Raw genomic sequence first — 16,684 nt, 5'->3', positions numbered from 1 at the left:
TCTCTAAAATCTCCGCTCCAGCCTTCTGGTTAGCTATTCCCACCCACAGCTCGTCAGAGGGCGCTGTGGTGAGGTAAAGTGTGTCCCTAAGTCTTGGCTAGTGGCGGCGGAAGCTGAATAATATGTTTTTGAAATTTAGATTTAAATTTAATTCACGTTAAGTTTATTGGCCCTTGGAGCTTTTTTCAGAGCATTACCAGCCTCCGGACAGTGTTCTCTCGCTACTAAGAAACTACGTTAATCACCCGAACAGTGAGATATGGGAATATTTTGTCCAAATTATGTCGTCAAATTAGAACTTATGCAAAACCTAACAGTTAAAAATAGTATGCCCTTAAAACGAATTCAGAGTTGTAGTCCTCATCATCAGGAGCTCCCTCATTAATTAGCTAGCGTCATCCATTCGTCTAGGCTAGGGGTCGGCAACCTATTTTAAGTAGAGAGCCATTTCTTCCTAAATAATTTTAATAAATCTTAACAAGAGCCGCAAGGATGATAGTGTAAAAAACTCTGTAGATCATTTGTATTCGCAAATTATTATTTTATGATATTCAATATCATATAAATGTTTTATACATTTATTTTTATACATTGCAAAGTAAATAAACAAATAAATAATAACTAAACCTGTGTTTGAATGAAAGTGGCGGCAGTCTTTTATAATTACGTACTTTATTTTAATATAATTCTATTCAATTTCAAACCAAATCTCATTTAAAATTCTTTTTGAAAAAATTCTTCACTTTAATAAAAGAAATTTTCATTTATTTCAATAAAATTAAATTATACGATATATTTTGGACAGGCTAAAGAGCCACACATTTCAGATAAAAGAGCCGCGGGTGCTGACCCCTGGCCTAAAGTATTCCTTCCCCCTCTTAAAACCTAAACAAATAAAAGATCTTTTAAGTACCACCCTTCAAAAGCAGCCTGGGATATCGTGGGAGATTTCGCGAAGGCCCTATGTATTTCCCAGGCACTGTAGGACAAAAGAGGGGTTTTTAGGAGAACCCTCTCCTTTTCACAAGATCTTGAGCCCTCCCTTTGGCTCTCCAAGTTTTTGACCCAAAGATGGTCTAGGCTAACGACTACTCTCTATTTGAGGACGCCTAACAGACAATCTGACAAGATGCTTGAAAAACCTATCAAGGCAAAGCAGCGTTGGTCTTCTCACTTTGCTAGTTGCAGCGTCACTGCCGACCCTATTTTGGAACATCATCCTACCGCTTCGTGCCGCATGGCCTTCCAGTTCAATTAATTTAAGGTCACAATTTGAATTAATAAGAGAAAGGGTAGGAGAAAGTTAAACTAAATCTGTTTAGAGAGAGAAAGAGATAGAGCGAGAGAACAGAACCCATTGCTCCTCAGGTAAGATAATGGGGCCGGTGCCTACCTTGAACAGTTTCAAGGTCATAGGAAATTATTGTACAGCTAGTTTATTACCATTTATATTTTGGTCTGATGGAAGAGTGCCCCACTGACATTGTATACTCAGTTTGCTTCTTTTAAGCCCAAGTATGCATCATCACGAACATCAGTAAGCACGTACATTTAGCGCAGCACGAATAAGCGTTACTCCTCCTTCTCTTTAATACATGATTTTGCAATACACTACCATGCAAACTGCTAATCCATCAATACAGGCCAGAGAAAAGTTTACCATCTATAAAATGAAGTATTTTTTTATTATTTTTATTATTTTTATTATTTTTATTAGAATAATAAAATTTGGAACTAATCTGTTCCTTTGCAGTAATATTCAAATTTTTAGATAATTTTGTATTCATTCGTTTAGTTCTATTATGTTTAACCTAATATTATCTGTTACAGAATCAAAAAAATCTCTAAATAAGGGAACTGAAAATTTAGAATTATAAATCATTTATTAATGCCTTAAGGACATTTCATAAGAGAGTGTAAAAACAAAGAATAGCCGTTGTCATTAAACATAAATTCCAAACATTTTACCACATTTGGTGGATTATAAAATTTACGCCTGGGAGCACCAAGTGTACAGTAGGCCTGACGGTAATTTACCAAGCCGAAAATGCTTTTTGTTTTTCTGTAGCTTTTTATTTATTTAATATAAGATTGTATAGATATTCGTCCAATAAAGCTATTCTATTCTAAGTGTAAGGTGCCTGCACCTGAGGGAACTACTTACATACGTATCCTTGAACTCTCAATTTATCCTAACTGTTTAGTGTATCTGTTTTCGATATCGAAAATTCTGGACTCCCATAGTTAAAGGGGGTAAAAAAAATACATTTTGTAAGCATTTTATAGTTTCGTTTGCAAAAATTTAGCAAGTAGTGGTCTTTTTAGAAAAATTATAGAATAAAATATTATGTAGTTTTTCGAATTTTTAATCTTTTTTTTTGGGTGTAAGTTAATGTAACAAAAAGAAATACGGCAATAGAGAGGGTGGTATATAAAAAAACGCATGTCATTGCAGAGACTCGGCAAGTTTGGGCATTCTGCCCAGTTCCTTTATTCTCGCTCTATTCTTTGTTTTTATAATTTCCCTATTTTATTTATTTTACCTGCAGTATGCCCAGTCTTCTGCATAAAGATGTCAGATTTAATTAGAAAAAGTTTCATTTTTTTAAAAATGTGTGTCTTCTATTTTAAATTTATTTAGCATTTAGATTTTAATTCAAACAAATTTTTTCTCTTTTTAAATAATAATAATAATAATATTAAGGAATTTAGATGCACCCTTTCGCTACGAAGAGATAATATTCTCCAGCAACATCTATGTGTTTAAATCTGTAGCAGAGCTAGCTAAGAAATATGAATGTATTTAAAGGTTATAGCCGATTAGATTGAATGGAAGAAAATGATTAGAGAAGTATTACGTGATTTTAATTCAGGTTAAGCTATAAGGATGGCAGGAATATATTGTAGATAGAGTACTGATTCATCCATTTGTAGTAAGGTTTATGTAAATAGTTAGTTGTACGAGGGTCGTTTGAAAAGCCCGTGCAAAAATAAAAACTACTTAATTTTTTGGGGTAAATCTTTTTTATTTTTCAACATAGTCTCCTTTTAGGCTTATACACTTCGTCCAACGCTGCTCTAGTTTGTTGATCCCTTCCGAATAATAGGATTTGTCCAAGTCTGAAAAATAGCCATTCGTTTCTGCAATCACCTCCTCGTTTGAATAAAATCTTTTTCCCGCCAGCCATTTCTTCATATTGGGAAACAAATAGTAGTCCGAGGGAGCCAAGTCTGGAGAATAGGGGGGATGTGAAACGAGTTGGAACCCTATTTCCATTAATTTTGCGACCACAACTGCTGAGGTGTGAGCTGGTGCGTTGTCGTGATGGAAAAGGACTTTTTTGTGGGCCAATCGTGGGCGTTTTTCTTGCAGCTCGGTTTTCAAACGGTCCAATAACGATGAATAATATGCACCTGTAATAGTTTTACCCTTTTCCAGATAGTCGATGAGGATTATTCCTTGCGAATCCCAAAAGACAGTCGCCATAATCTTTCCGGCCGAAGGAAAGGTCTTCGCCTTTTTTTGGCGCAGATTCCCCCTTGGTAACCCATTGTTTAGATTGTTCTTTGGTCTCAGGAGTGTAGTGATATATCCATGTTTCATCCACAGTGACGAAACGACGCTTAAAGTCCTGCGGATTCTTCTGGAACAGCTGCAAACCGTCCTTGCAACACTTCACACGATTTCGTTTTTGGTCAAGCGTGAGCAATCGCGGCACCCATCTTGCGGATAGCTTTGTCATGTCCAAATGTTGATGCAAAATATTATGTACCCGTTCATTCGAGATGCCCACAGCACTAGCAATCTCACGCACCTTCACTCTTCTGTCATCCATCACCATATCATGGATTTTATCAATGATTTCTGGAGTAGCAACCTCAACAGGGCGTCCAGAAGGTTCAGCGTCACTTGTGCCCATATGGCCACTCCGAAAATTTTGAAACCACTTATAAACTGTTCTAATCGAAGGTGCAGAGTCACCATAATGTTTATCAAGATTCTCTTTAATCTCCTGAGGCGTTTTGCCTTTCATAAACTAGTGTTTAATCAACACACGAAATTCTTTTTCGTCCATTTTTTGAAAATCACTCGACTTCCTCGATTCAAACGAATGCCAAACACAAAGAAATAGACCGATCTGGCTGAAACTTGGTGTGTGTTCTTCCAAGAGATGCTACTAACTAAACATAACCTCGATACGCGCCAGTAGTGCTATCTCTCTGACTTTGCACGGACTTTTCAAACGACCCTCGTATATAACTAGTAGAGGGATGAATGTGTGAAGCGAATGTACGATTTATAATTATCTCGTATTTGTAAGTAATAATGGAGAGTGAGTGACATTCTAGTGAAAAGCACCTAGACGATGCTGGCTGTATGGCGAAAGCGAATTAAAAAAAAAATAATAATAATAATAATTCAAATAAGGGAAGGGATTAAGCTTTGCGGTTAGCGAATTGGATTCCCACACAGAGATCCCGGATACGAATTTTCTCTACCTAGGAGCTTCTTACAGCTCACTGTCCGGTGATGCGATATTGTTATCTGTAACGAGAGAACACTGACCGAAGACCGGTAGTGCACTTAAAAAAAGCTCCGGGCACTAATACCCTCAGATGTTCGCTCGCCTTGAATCTTAAAAAACAAAAATAAAGAAACAAACAGAAATGCAAATATGGTAGGGATTAACTTAGTGGATATCGTCCTGAGTTTGAATCAAGCTACCGGCGCATAGATTTTCTCTTTGCAGGAAGCTCTCCTTACGAGCTTACTTCCTGTAATGAGAAGATACAGTCCAAAGTATTGAATAAAGCTTCCGGTGCCAATGAGGTCGTTGACGCAGCGCAAATTAAATAATGACGATATTATGAATAATATTATTCAATTTTGTTAAACGAAAATAGCGAGTTCGCTTCAAGTCATGCCTCAAATCATTATCTTGTCACTATCAATCATCTCTTTCAAGATGAGTTCCTCTTTCAAGGGATATAATTAAGGGATTTGATTTAAAGAACATCCAACAGTGGGCGAGAAGAAACTGTTCTCCAAATGTCCACTTAAAAAAAAAATAAAATAAAATAAGCCTGGGGTGCCTGCTACCAAACGATTTGAGCAATCGTCAATCTTTGGGTCCAAAACTTGGAGAGCTAAAGGGAGGGCTCAAGATCTTGTGAAAAGGAGAGGGTTCTCCTAAAAACCCCTCTTTTTTCCTACAGTGCCTGGGAAATACATAGGGCCTTCGCGAAATATCCCACGATATCCCAGACTGCTTTTGAAGGGTGGTACTTAAAAGATCTTTAATTTGTTTAGGTTTTAAGAGGGGGAAGGAATACTTTAGGCCAGGGGTCAGCACCCGCGGCTCTTTTATCTGAATTGTGTGGCTCTGAAGAGTCCAACTCTGCAGAAGTCCAAAATAAATTGTATAGCTTAATTTTATTGAAACAAATGAAAATTTCTTTTATTAAAGTAAAGATATTTCTTTAAAAAGAATTTTAAATATGATAGATTAGTAATTGATTAGAATTATATTAAAATAAAGTACGTAATTATAAAAGACAGCCACCACTTTCATTCAAACACAGGTTTAGTTATTATTTACTTTTTTATTTACTTTGCACTAAGTAAAATAAATGTATAAAACATTTATAAGTTATTGAATATCATAAAATAATAATTTGTGAATACAAATGATCTTCAGAGTTCTTTACACTATCATCCTTGCGGCTCTTGATAAGATTTATTAAAATTATTTAAGGAGAAATGGCTCTCTACTTGAAATAGGTTGGCGACCCTGCTTTAGGCTAAGGTTTAGCGCCTTTTTAGGCCTCCCATTATAATCAGTAATGATTGAAAACTTGTTTACCGCTAATAAAAACTCCTTTCAAAAATAAGAAAAACATTATTGGGCCACTTAGAGTTGTCAGTTAAATGTAACCTAATTTTGAACCCATTCAGTTAGCTAAAAGTGAATTATTAATATTTAAATACAATTAATCAACTTTCACTTTTGTAGTTGTCACAAAATTACCATTCATATCATTTACTTCACTTCATTTACATAACAATGGATTCAAATTACTGAATTATCAATTAAAGATTACTTTAATAGTTTAGAATAATGGGACACATATTTAAAAAACAAGAAAAAAAGGACAAAGGGCTACCAAAAATTTCCATAACATGTCATTATCACACATGGAACATATACCTCACAAACAAAGAGATAAAGCAGGAGTAAACAGTACGAATGTTCCGCACATCCCACTTCCTCAAAATGGCCCCCTCAAAAAAAACAAACCAACCAAAACAACCCTGAATTTAAGTGACGTAACCTAAAAAAGCAAGTCAGCTTTAAAATAAAACAAAACAAATAATCTTAAAACAATTTCAATAAAAATACATCTGACTCGAATTAAATTATAATTATGAATAACAAATTTATAAATAATACGTACGAACGTTTTGGGAAAACCCAATTAATTTCCGAGAACCTTCTTCTCGTTACAATATCAGGCTTGCCAATTTCCTCTATATGAAAGTTTTGTCCTCATACAGGATGAGGTAATTATGATACCAAAAGAAGGTAACAAAGTTCGAGGAAGTAGTTGCAAACTTGTTCATACAACCTAACCTGAACTAACTACAACGGCTTCCTGAGAACTATAGCATGTGTTGCTCATTTCAAGTTTTGTTTTGTTGACATTATGTGCTTTTGGTGTACATTTCTGGTGGTGGCTAATTCAGGATAAATCACGGCCACCATAATTTTTCTCGCAAATAAGATTTTATTTATAAAGTTTTATTGATTGTAAAATTCATTTTTAGGCACATCTAAGTTTTTACAAGTAGATTTGATTACACGGCAAGACGGGACCCACGCCCCACGGCACTGCATCCACCAAGAGGCTTATTGTACCTTCCCTAAAGTCTAGTAGGTGAATCCTCCCCTTCTAAGAAGGTTGAGGGCTTTCCTTACCAGTTCCTTCTGCGCTACAATCTCCTCTGATCTCAAGGTACCAAAGATTTCGTAGCGCAGTCTCTCGATTGCAAAACAATCGAATAACAGGTGAGAGGCCGTTTCTTCCTCTACCTGGCACAATCTGCACATCGGTTCCGAGCTAATAAGCCCTATCTTGTGCAGGTGCTTTCTGAACCTGCCCCCAGGAAGCATCACCTAGTACCTTTCATGTTCTCTCCAGATCCAGTCTGAGAGAGCCTCGCGAACTTCACCCCTAGTGATCCCCAGGACTAGTTCCGGGCCAATGAAAGGAGTACTAGCTCCATTCCTGGCCAACCGATCAGCTATTTCATTCCCCTCAATCCCCACATGGCCCGGCACCCACTCTAGTCGGACTTTATTGTGCCGAGTCCAGTTGATCTAGAGCCTTTTTACACTCCCAGAGCAGGGAAGAGGTTTTTACAAGTAAGTAGTAAAGTAATCGCCTATTTTTTACAGGCGGGGCTTAACGTCCAACTACCAATTAGTTTGTAATGTTTTTACAAATTCTGGCGTAAATGTCAGGGCATATAATTTTCACGGTTCTAAATTTGAACAACTAATTTCATATAATTGTAAAACTCGTCGAAAGGATTAATTTTCTAATATTTATTTGACAAACACAAAACAACTATAACTAAATTTCAAACCAAACTAGTTTAACTTGACACAGCTTTTTATCACAATACGCTGATTATCTCTTACAAATGTAAGAGAAAACCTTAACGGGCCAGTTTTACATTTTTAACCCCACCTTCATTAAATTTGACAACCCAGAAACGAGAGGGGTAGAAAAGAAGAAAAACGACATGACGTAGAGAATTATGTGTGTCAACTAATCAAAATGCTCGGCCGATTTAGTAGGTATGTCAGTTCGGTCCATTGTTACAACAAATTGGATAATATTTTCTAGGAGTTCCCCGTATGACCTTCCATTATGTATTATTTTTGGCAAATAGTTTAGCAGAGAACATGGTCTCGCGTTATAGTTTATTAAACGTATATAACATTATTATTTTTATATATATTTTGGTCATTAACGCCAAAAAATTACTATAATTAAATATTTTATTTTGAAATTATTGACTAAATAAATTTAAAAAAGCTCCAACAAAATTTAATTAAGGAGAAAAAAATTGAACCTCTAAGATAGCAATTAATGTAAGATGAAAGGTAAACTTCTGTATAATAAATACCAAGAAAAGGTTTATATATTATATTTTCTGTATTATATACTTCGAGTTAGAATAACTAAGATTATATTTACGAGCGAATTATAATGAGTAAATGTGAACAAGAAAGGAGCTGTGGTGGTGATTTGATTTGATACGCAAAGTTTTGATGGGCTGGTGAGTTAGCTGAAATCGGTAGAGACTACCTTTTTGTTGAAGAGTTAAATGAGGGTAAGATTGATAATCAGCTTATTTTAGAGCAGTCCCCTTTAGAGCGGATATATGGGCTCTCCCTTAGAGCTAGTGGGCGTTTGGAATCACTTCACAACCTGATTCCTCTAATGTTGTCAATCTCTTCCCTTTCTTTGCGAATCCTTTCGTCCTTGAATCGGTATTAACCCTTAACTGGTACACCTTGAAATCTCAACTTCAACTGGTATCGTCGGGTTTAACCCGAAACTTTTAATGCACGTTACTTTTAAAAGGTTATTGATAGAATTAAAGTCGATTTAGTTTTTCTTAGAAAATTTATTTATCAAACGAAAATGATGAATATTATGTTAAATTTGTTTCATAAGATTAAGAAAAACAAAAAAAGTTATGAAATGCAAAAGTTACAAAAACATGAATATATAGCTTTCGTGACCGCAAATTGTTAAACTTAGGATGGAAGATTTGCGAGGAATCGGTCAAATAAAACAACTCGTCTTTTTACCAACGTTTCGACAAATATATTATCCTCTTCAGGGTGTGGCTATGCGGGTTGGTTGAGTTACAGAAACTGTAACTATAAATTTCAGTTTCTGTTCAGAAACAGAGTTCAGTTCAAAAACAGTGTCTGTAACTCAACCAACCCGCATAGCCACGCCCTGAAGAGGACAATATATTTGTCGAAACGTTGGCAAAAAGACGAGTTGTTTTATTTGACCGATTCCTCGCAAATCTTCTATCCTAAGTTACAAAAACAGAAAAACAAAAAATAATATTCACTGAATTTTATTTTCTTAAAGTTAGATGTTCATTGCAAAAATAGAAAAGTCCTGAAAAAAAAAAATCCCTAATTCTGCAAGCACTGAATTATCATGATGCGAGTATAACATACTTGTTTTGTTTTGGTACAAAAAACCACCGTTTTGTTGCCAGTATAAACAAAGAATGAAGTTCCGACGGTAGTTTTTCTTTATTAGGAATTATATAAGAGGGGTTTTCTTTTTTATTTTTTTCGAAATGTCCCCGAGTAAGACAAATTTAGTTTTCCTAACTTATCGACCAGGTTAACTGAAGAGAACTAGTTATCAGCAATAATATTAGATACCATGTAATTTTTACTATATAATATTTAATATTATAGAATAATATTAAAAAATAGAACAGAAAACAAACTCCAAAACATAAAAATATTAAGAAAAAAAGTTATAACGTACGAGGGTCGTTTGAAAAGTCCGTGCAAAAATAAAAACTAATTAATTTTTTGGGGTAAACCTTATTTATTTTTCTACATAGTCTCCTTTTAGGCTTATACACTTCGTCCAACGCTGCTCTAGTTTGTTGATCCCTTCCGAATAATAGGATTTGTCCAAGTCTGAAAAATAGCCATTCGTTTCTGCTATCACCTCCTCGTTTGGATAAAATCTTTTTCCCGCCAGCCATTTCTTCATATTGGGGAACAAATAGTAGTCCGAGGGAGCCAAGTCTGGAGAATAGGGGGGATGTGAAACGAGTTGGAACCCTATTTCCATTAATTTCGCGACCACAACTGCTGAGGTGTGAGCTGGTGCGTTGTCGTGATGAAAAAGGACTTTTTTGTGGGCCAATCGTGGGCGTTTTTCTTGCAGCTCGGTTTTCAAACGGTCCAATAACGATGAATAATATGCACCTGTAATAGTTTTACCCTTTTCCAGATAGTCGATAAGGATTATTCCTTGCGAATCCCAAAAGACAGTCGCCATAATCTTTCCGGCCGAAGATGCAGAGTCACCATAATGTTTATCAAGCTTCTCTTTTGTCTCCTCAGGCGTTTTGCCTTTCATAAAGTAGTGTTTAATCAACACACGAAATTCTTTTTCGTCCATTTTTTGAAAATCACTCGACTTCCTCGATTCAAACGAATGCCAAACACAAAGAAATAGATCGATCTGGCTGAAACTTGGTGTGTGTTCTTCCAAGAGATGCTACTAACTAAACATAACCTCGATACGCGCCAGTAGTGCTATCTCTCTGACTTTGCACGGACTTTTCAAACGACCCTCGTAAATGGTACTGACGGGTCAAATTTGACCCAAAACCTATATTTTATTTACTTGTACTGCTCAAGAACGACTGATTTGTATGGTCGATTGTTGGTGAGGATGAAAGAGGAGAATTCAGAGAAGGGGAGATGTTTATAGTTAATTCCTACTGAATGCCACACAAAAGAAAAATGCGCGGGTCAAATTTGACCCAACGATACCAGTTGAGGGTTAAGACCTTTGCTTTCTGTTAATATCAATAACCATGTAGCTAATATTGTTATTGGATGGTTTAATTGTTAATTTGGGTAAAGGAGTTTGGTCGGCATGTAGGTTAAAGGTGGAAAGTGTCTTCAGCTCTTGAAGCTGCCGATTTGTTCGGTTAGTTGTGAAATCTTGTGCGGCATAAGTCGCTGTTATTGCTTATCTACACAGGGAAGGCTTAGTTATCAACTCATTGATAAGGCTTCGAGGGTCCTTGAAACAATTATGTCTCCCAAAACTGGTCAACATTTCCGCGAGGCACTAAATTATCGTGTCCATATGTTCCGAGTCATTTGTGGTGTCAAAAAATTGTTTGAGTTTCAATTCCGCTACTGATTTTGTTAATTTGAGAGCAGAAGCTTGAGTTTTTTAAATAGTTTTTTGAACTCCAATGTAAATAAATGATGCAACTCAATGTAAAATAAACTGATTGATTCATACAACAAAGTGAGATTTATGCAGCTGTAGGTATTAATTTAGAATATTAAATAAAATATTAATTTTATAAGCAAATGAAGACCAAATATATTTATTAAATAATGTACGACAATAGATATCTATATTTGTTATCGATAAGAGAATTAAAATAAAAATTGCTAAAAGATAATAACCAAGTTAAAAGTAATATTGAAAGATTCCACAGGACAAAAACTAATTGAAATATTGATAAAGACAAAAAATGGGAAAAAAGGGTCAAGTGGACACTCACACGACTTTGCGGCTGTACTATTTAAATTTGCTTGAAATATAGATTTAATCGAATATAAAGCCAGGCAGGCTTAACTACCAAATTAGGTGTCCTGGACGGAGGCGACTAGCAAACATACTTGACTATACATTTTTCATATAAACCATTAAATAACATCCAAGGCCTAGGAATCGGACACAATACCATATCTTTGTGGGATAGCGCCTCTAACTAGCCGGCTATCGTGGTGCCTCATAAATTTAATACGTATATAATTAAATTTTGGCTTGAAACAAAGAGTTTGTCCTGCGGACTAAGTCATCTTCTTTTACTTATTAACAATTATATTATGGTTTACATTGTGGGCTTTTATCCTTAAAGGTTGGTATTTCTTTTACGTTTTTTTTAAGTAACTGAGATTACTACAGGCCTTTCAAAGTCTGTATCTGGGACCGGGAGGCTTGGAGACGCGGTCCTCCAGTTGTGGGGGTTCAATGTGGAACACGGACGACTCCAGAACAGAAGAAGGACTAGTGGCGGGAGTGTACGGGGTGAAGCCGAACTGTAGATTTTCGGTTAGCCTAGGGAAACTAGCTACAGTTTTTCAGGCTGAGCTAGCTGCAATTAGGTTCTGTGCTGCCGAGATTAAGGGGCGAGGAATTAATTCTAAGGTATAATTTTCTCGGATAGTCAGGCTGCTCTACGAGCTATCATCGGTTCATACCAGGTCAACTCAAAACTGGTTTGGGACTGTCTGGGTGCCCTGAAGGAAATTAGTAACCATAATAAGGCCTTTCTGGTTTGGGTACCTGGTCATTCAGGACATAAGGGAAACGAAGTGGCAGATTAATTGGCCCGGGAAGGCTCTGCGAGACACTTCGGTGGCCCGGAGCCATATTTTGGGGTCTCCAAGTGTCTTATGACTGCGGCCATTAAACTATGGGTGAAGACTAGGTCTCAGAAGTGGTGGCTTGCCACCACAGGGCAGAGACAGGCGAAAAAGTTCATAACGGGCTATTCGCCAAGGCTGACTGCAGAATTAATCCGTCAAGGTCGTGGGGCTATAAGGATAATTGTAGGCCTATTAACCGGCCACTGCAGGCTCAGAAAACACATGCATCGCTTGGGCCTGGCAGATGATAGCCTTTGTAGGTTCTGTCAGGTGGAGTAGGAAACAGCACTACACGTGTTGTGTCAGTGTGAGGGGCTTGTCTGGCTAAGGATGTTACTTCTCGGGGAGGAAAAACCAAGGCCTGTGAGCTTTAACCAAGAGTCTCTCTCCCAGCATTAAGAGTCTGATTAAAAGGACAGGTCTGGAGGGTGAGCTTTAGAGTGAGGGGAGCCACAATAGATCCAGAGGAGTCGCAGTGGCGTAGGCCTTCAGGGCCGCCCTATTAGAATCTTACCTTAACTGAGATTACTGGCTCAGTAATATCTTCCGAGTACGATAACAGTCAGCACTTTAACGTTGAGGGATGGTATTTCTTCTGTACTGACTGTTTAGGATCAGATTTACTGGTTTAGTAACTTAATGCCGAGTACTTCAACCCTTTACCTTAACAGTCAACACTTTAACGTTAAAGATTGGTTATGTCTTCTGCCCTGACTGTTTAGGCACAAAATGGGTACCTAAACAGTCAGGACAAAAGTCATACCAACCTTTCAAGGTTAACCTCCACAATTGTTAAAACAAATAAGAATTATTAAGAAGCAGAAGATCTGAGATGCCTTACCTAGGTCGAAAGCTTGGCAAAAAAATAACAAACATATGATGCCTAAAATTGGTAATCTTTTTGGATTAATACGATTAACTATAATAACTATGGGCCTGTAGTTTTTACTTCAATCACTTTTATGGTAAAACTTCTTTCTGTAGTGGTAGACTTTTAGTGAGATATAATGGCAGTGAGAATGAAATATGGTTGAACCGAGTAAATTTATGAGTTCGAAAAAATGAAAATTGAAATAAAAGTGAGTCGAGAGTGTGGCCTCAAAATGCGGTGAAAACTGTAAAGAGAAAATCCGTAATTCACAATACTTCCTCTTGTGGAGAGAAAATAAATCGTAGGAAACTAACCGATCTAACCAATATGCAAACGACTGACGACCTTGCGAGTGCATGGAGGTTGGCCGAGGATGAATCACTATTGCTACTGACGTCTATTGGGCATGAACTATTGGCGAGCAGAACAATGCCGCCAATACTTTGACGTCTATTCTCAAGTTAAAGAGAAACTGGTAAAGCATTGATCAGTAGATTAGGTTGCCACCACTAGTTGCTTACTAACACCTCTCCTCCCGATAGCTGTTTGGTCTCGCCTTGCTAATTAACAAACCTTCTCACACCAACTACCACTACAGTTACATAAATATAATAACTTTACAAGTTTGTTTTCTTACTTCAAATTAACTTATCGAGAATTAACAGCGATATCTCAAACTAACTTCTGTTCATTTTTTTTTTCCTTTTACTTTTTTTTTTTAATTATTATTAGGACAATCAAATTTCCAATTTCATTCGTATTGATCGTAAAAGGGAGCGTATTGTTTTGTGTCAATTTATGAAATTAATTCTAAGTTTTTTCTCCAAAATATATTGATCTCAAAACATTTTACTTATCTATCTTATCTTTTAATTTGTATTCTCAAATATCTCCTTTAATTTGCACTCCTACAGAATTATTTCTTATCAAAATAAAATAAATTCAATCATAAATACATACCAGCCAAGAAGACAACAGTATATTTCTTCAGTGAACTATGATTGGTAGACAGCAGAACAGCTATTCGTGTCTCTAGGCAACGGTTGAGAAGTCACCTAGAATGGAAGAAATGTAGCGTAACAATTTCTACTACATTATTGCAACTGTAAAATATTATTTAAGCATTCTACTAGAAATAAAACTATTTTAGTTTTATAGGTTTGGAGCGGAAGAGTTTAAAATATGTTTGAAGAATTCCGAAAGAAGTTTAAGCTTCAATTACTTGGCATAAGTTTTAGATTAAGCAGAAATTCAAATTTCTTTGATTATGAACTTTCTGATATCAAAACCCTCACAACAGTAAAAGTATAGTTCTTTCTTTTACTACTGCAATCATGCTTTAGTAATTTAAAGGATTAATAATGACTCTGTAATGAATTTGATATTAAAACTTGCATTTTGTTTAAATCCGGACATTTATTTTATCTGGCGTTTGCTTAATAGACAAGAACGTTCCGAGAGACTGGAGATGGGAACCCGCTGCTGTAAAGTATTTTGCTCGTAAAAACAGCTGCAAGATTGCCGGAATTTACGTATGCCATCTTAATTAGTGTAACTCAAACTATAATAACGGTACATCTAGTAGCACTGGCAAAAAAAAACCGTAAGTGGGTGCATTGGGCCTTGAGAAGTAAAACAAAACAAAAAACAAAGCAAGTATTCTAAATGATTAAATTATCCCAAAAGTTGGATGTAAAATTGAAAACAGCCCAGATTAGGGGTAGTAAGAATGTTTGTAAGGACAGAGTAAGGAAGTAAGTTTACACAGCTCATGAATAATAACTTGTCTGGGGCTTCATGATTAATTTGTAACCAAGAAGATCTAACATGCAGTCTACTAAGCTGGTGGTAGTGGCAGCCATGTAGGGGCCTAGCATGGTGTTCCAGTATCTAGCTGGCAGTGCCATACACGCACACTGGAGGAGATGATGCGACTCAGTGTACCCGCAGCATCATGCTGAGTGAAGTACGCACCACTCGTTCCTTGCCAGACGCTATCCGCCCTTAATGGAACGTAAAAAGCCTTGCCACTCGCATATCCTCCATTCTAGCCAACTATTTATTCGCCGCTATTCTAAACCCAACCCTTCTTTCATATATTTTCATTTCAACTATGCTCTATCGTCGTCTTTTTTTTTGTTTATGTTTTGTTTTATTTTTTGTGGCAAATATATAAGGATTACCACAATTCTGTCACTTAAGGAAATTTATAAATAAAACAAGAGAAAAAATTTATCTCAAAAGTAATGGAATCCGAAGCTAACGGGAGTTTTTATTGAATACAGAAAACTAAATCCAAAAAGTTCAATTCTAAATTCTTCTTAATAAAATTAATTAATTAATTAATTAATAAAATTTCTTAGATTTAAAATACATTTTTATTTTCAAAGAATATATATTTTCTGAGCTACTGGGTCCGAAAAACTAATACTTTTAATAATCAAAGGGATCCTTCCACCTGAGGGATTGCACATTATCCGAACAATCGATTAGCGCTTAGCTCAAGGAGGCATGGTACCTCGCGGACCTGAAATATTCATATACTTGACTTCGAAACCAGGACTTTTTGCCCTTAGACTTTTTGTTTTTCAAAAACCACTACTTTATGTTTAATAAGACACGAAAATTTCACCGGTTCAGCGTATTGTCCTCTTCTTTTTTAGAAGTACTGGATGGTACTATCAGTTTACTGGATCTGTAGCCAAACTTTACCACTGCAATTATCCTCTGACGTATCAAACTCTTATACACTAATGGGGGTGCTCACTCGAACCGGAGCAGCGTTTGAGCATAAGACGAATCCATCTCCTCAGTTGAAAGGTACAGGAAGTGTACAGAATGGAGAGTGCTGTCCAGTATACAGTCTATTCTGCGTGGGGCTGTCTGTGAGAAGACGATTCGGAAGCAAGCACGGTCTGTCTATCACCGGAAGACTTTGATCTTAGATATAGATGCAAACTTAATAACAATACATTGCAATAAGTTTACTCTACTTTCAATGTAGTGCAGATATATAGAGGTGGACATTATCTCATTCAAATAACATTTTAGAGAAATTTTTTAAATTGAATCTTATCCCAAAACCTTCCAAAAAAGGACTTTTTCTAGTATCGTTTTCAGAGAAATGTAAAATAAATAAGTGTAAAAGTCTATGTACGAAGTTAGAGGACCCTGAAGAGAAAACAATATCGATTAAAAGAAGTAACAATTTCAATTGATCGGCCCCAAATCATATAACCAGGTTCTCTGGTTCATAACAAAATATAAAATTTGTACCTTGCGCGTTTTTCTGTTGTTAATTTAGGTTAATCACACAGTGATAACCACATTACAGTTAGAGAAACTGACATACGCGCAAGCGCACACTAGTAATTGACTTTCACAAAGTGTAAATCATAAATTTATAAATTGCCCATAAGTTAGGCTAACTTTCATGTGTTGGTTTAATTGGTGTATTTCAGTTGGTTTCACTTTACATTATATTGTACTGGGTAAATTAGTTAACATGCCCTAATTATAACATGCCAGTTTAAGTTATGTTTGTGTTGCTTTGACAAGAGTTAGTTTTATA

The 16,684-nt window shown here is 36.2% G+C and overlaps 1 protein-coding gene across 1 annotated transcript in view; it reads right to left on the bottom strand.

Moving 5' to 3' along the window:
• LOC141446634 (calmodulin) overlaps positions 1 to 16,684 on the bottom strand; it is a 139,164-nt gene that overhangs the window by 39,462 nt on the left and 83,018 nt on the right. The window contains exon 3 of the mRNA XM_074113264.1: positions 14,074 to 14,168. The gene's annotated coding sequence lies outside the window, so the exon portion shown is untranslated. The remainder of the gene's footprint in view (positions 1 to 14,073; positions 14,169 to 16,684) is intronic.

The sequence above is a fragment of the Rhodnius prolixus genome, unplaced genomic scaffold, assembly GCF_049639745.1.
Source record: "Rhodnius prolixus isolate KJV_2025 unplaced genomic scaffold, Rpr scaffold_1, whole genome shotgun sequence".
Lineage (NCBI taxonomy): Eukaryota > Metazoa > Arthropoda > Insecta > Hemiptera > Reduviidae > Rhodnius > Rhodnius prolixus.
The sequence above is the reverse complement of the archived record's forward strand: the minus strand, read 5'-3'. Positions and strand labels throughout refer to the sequence as shown.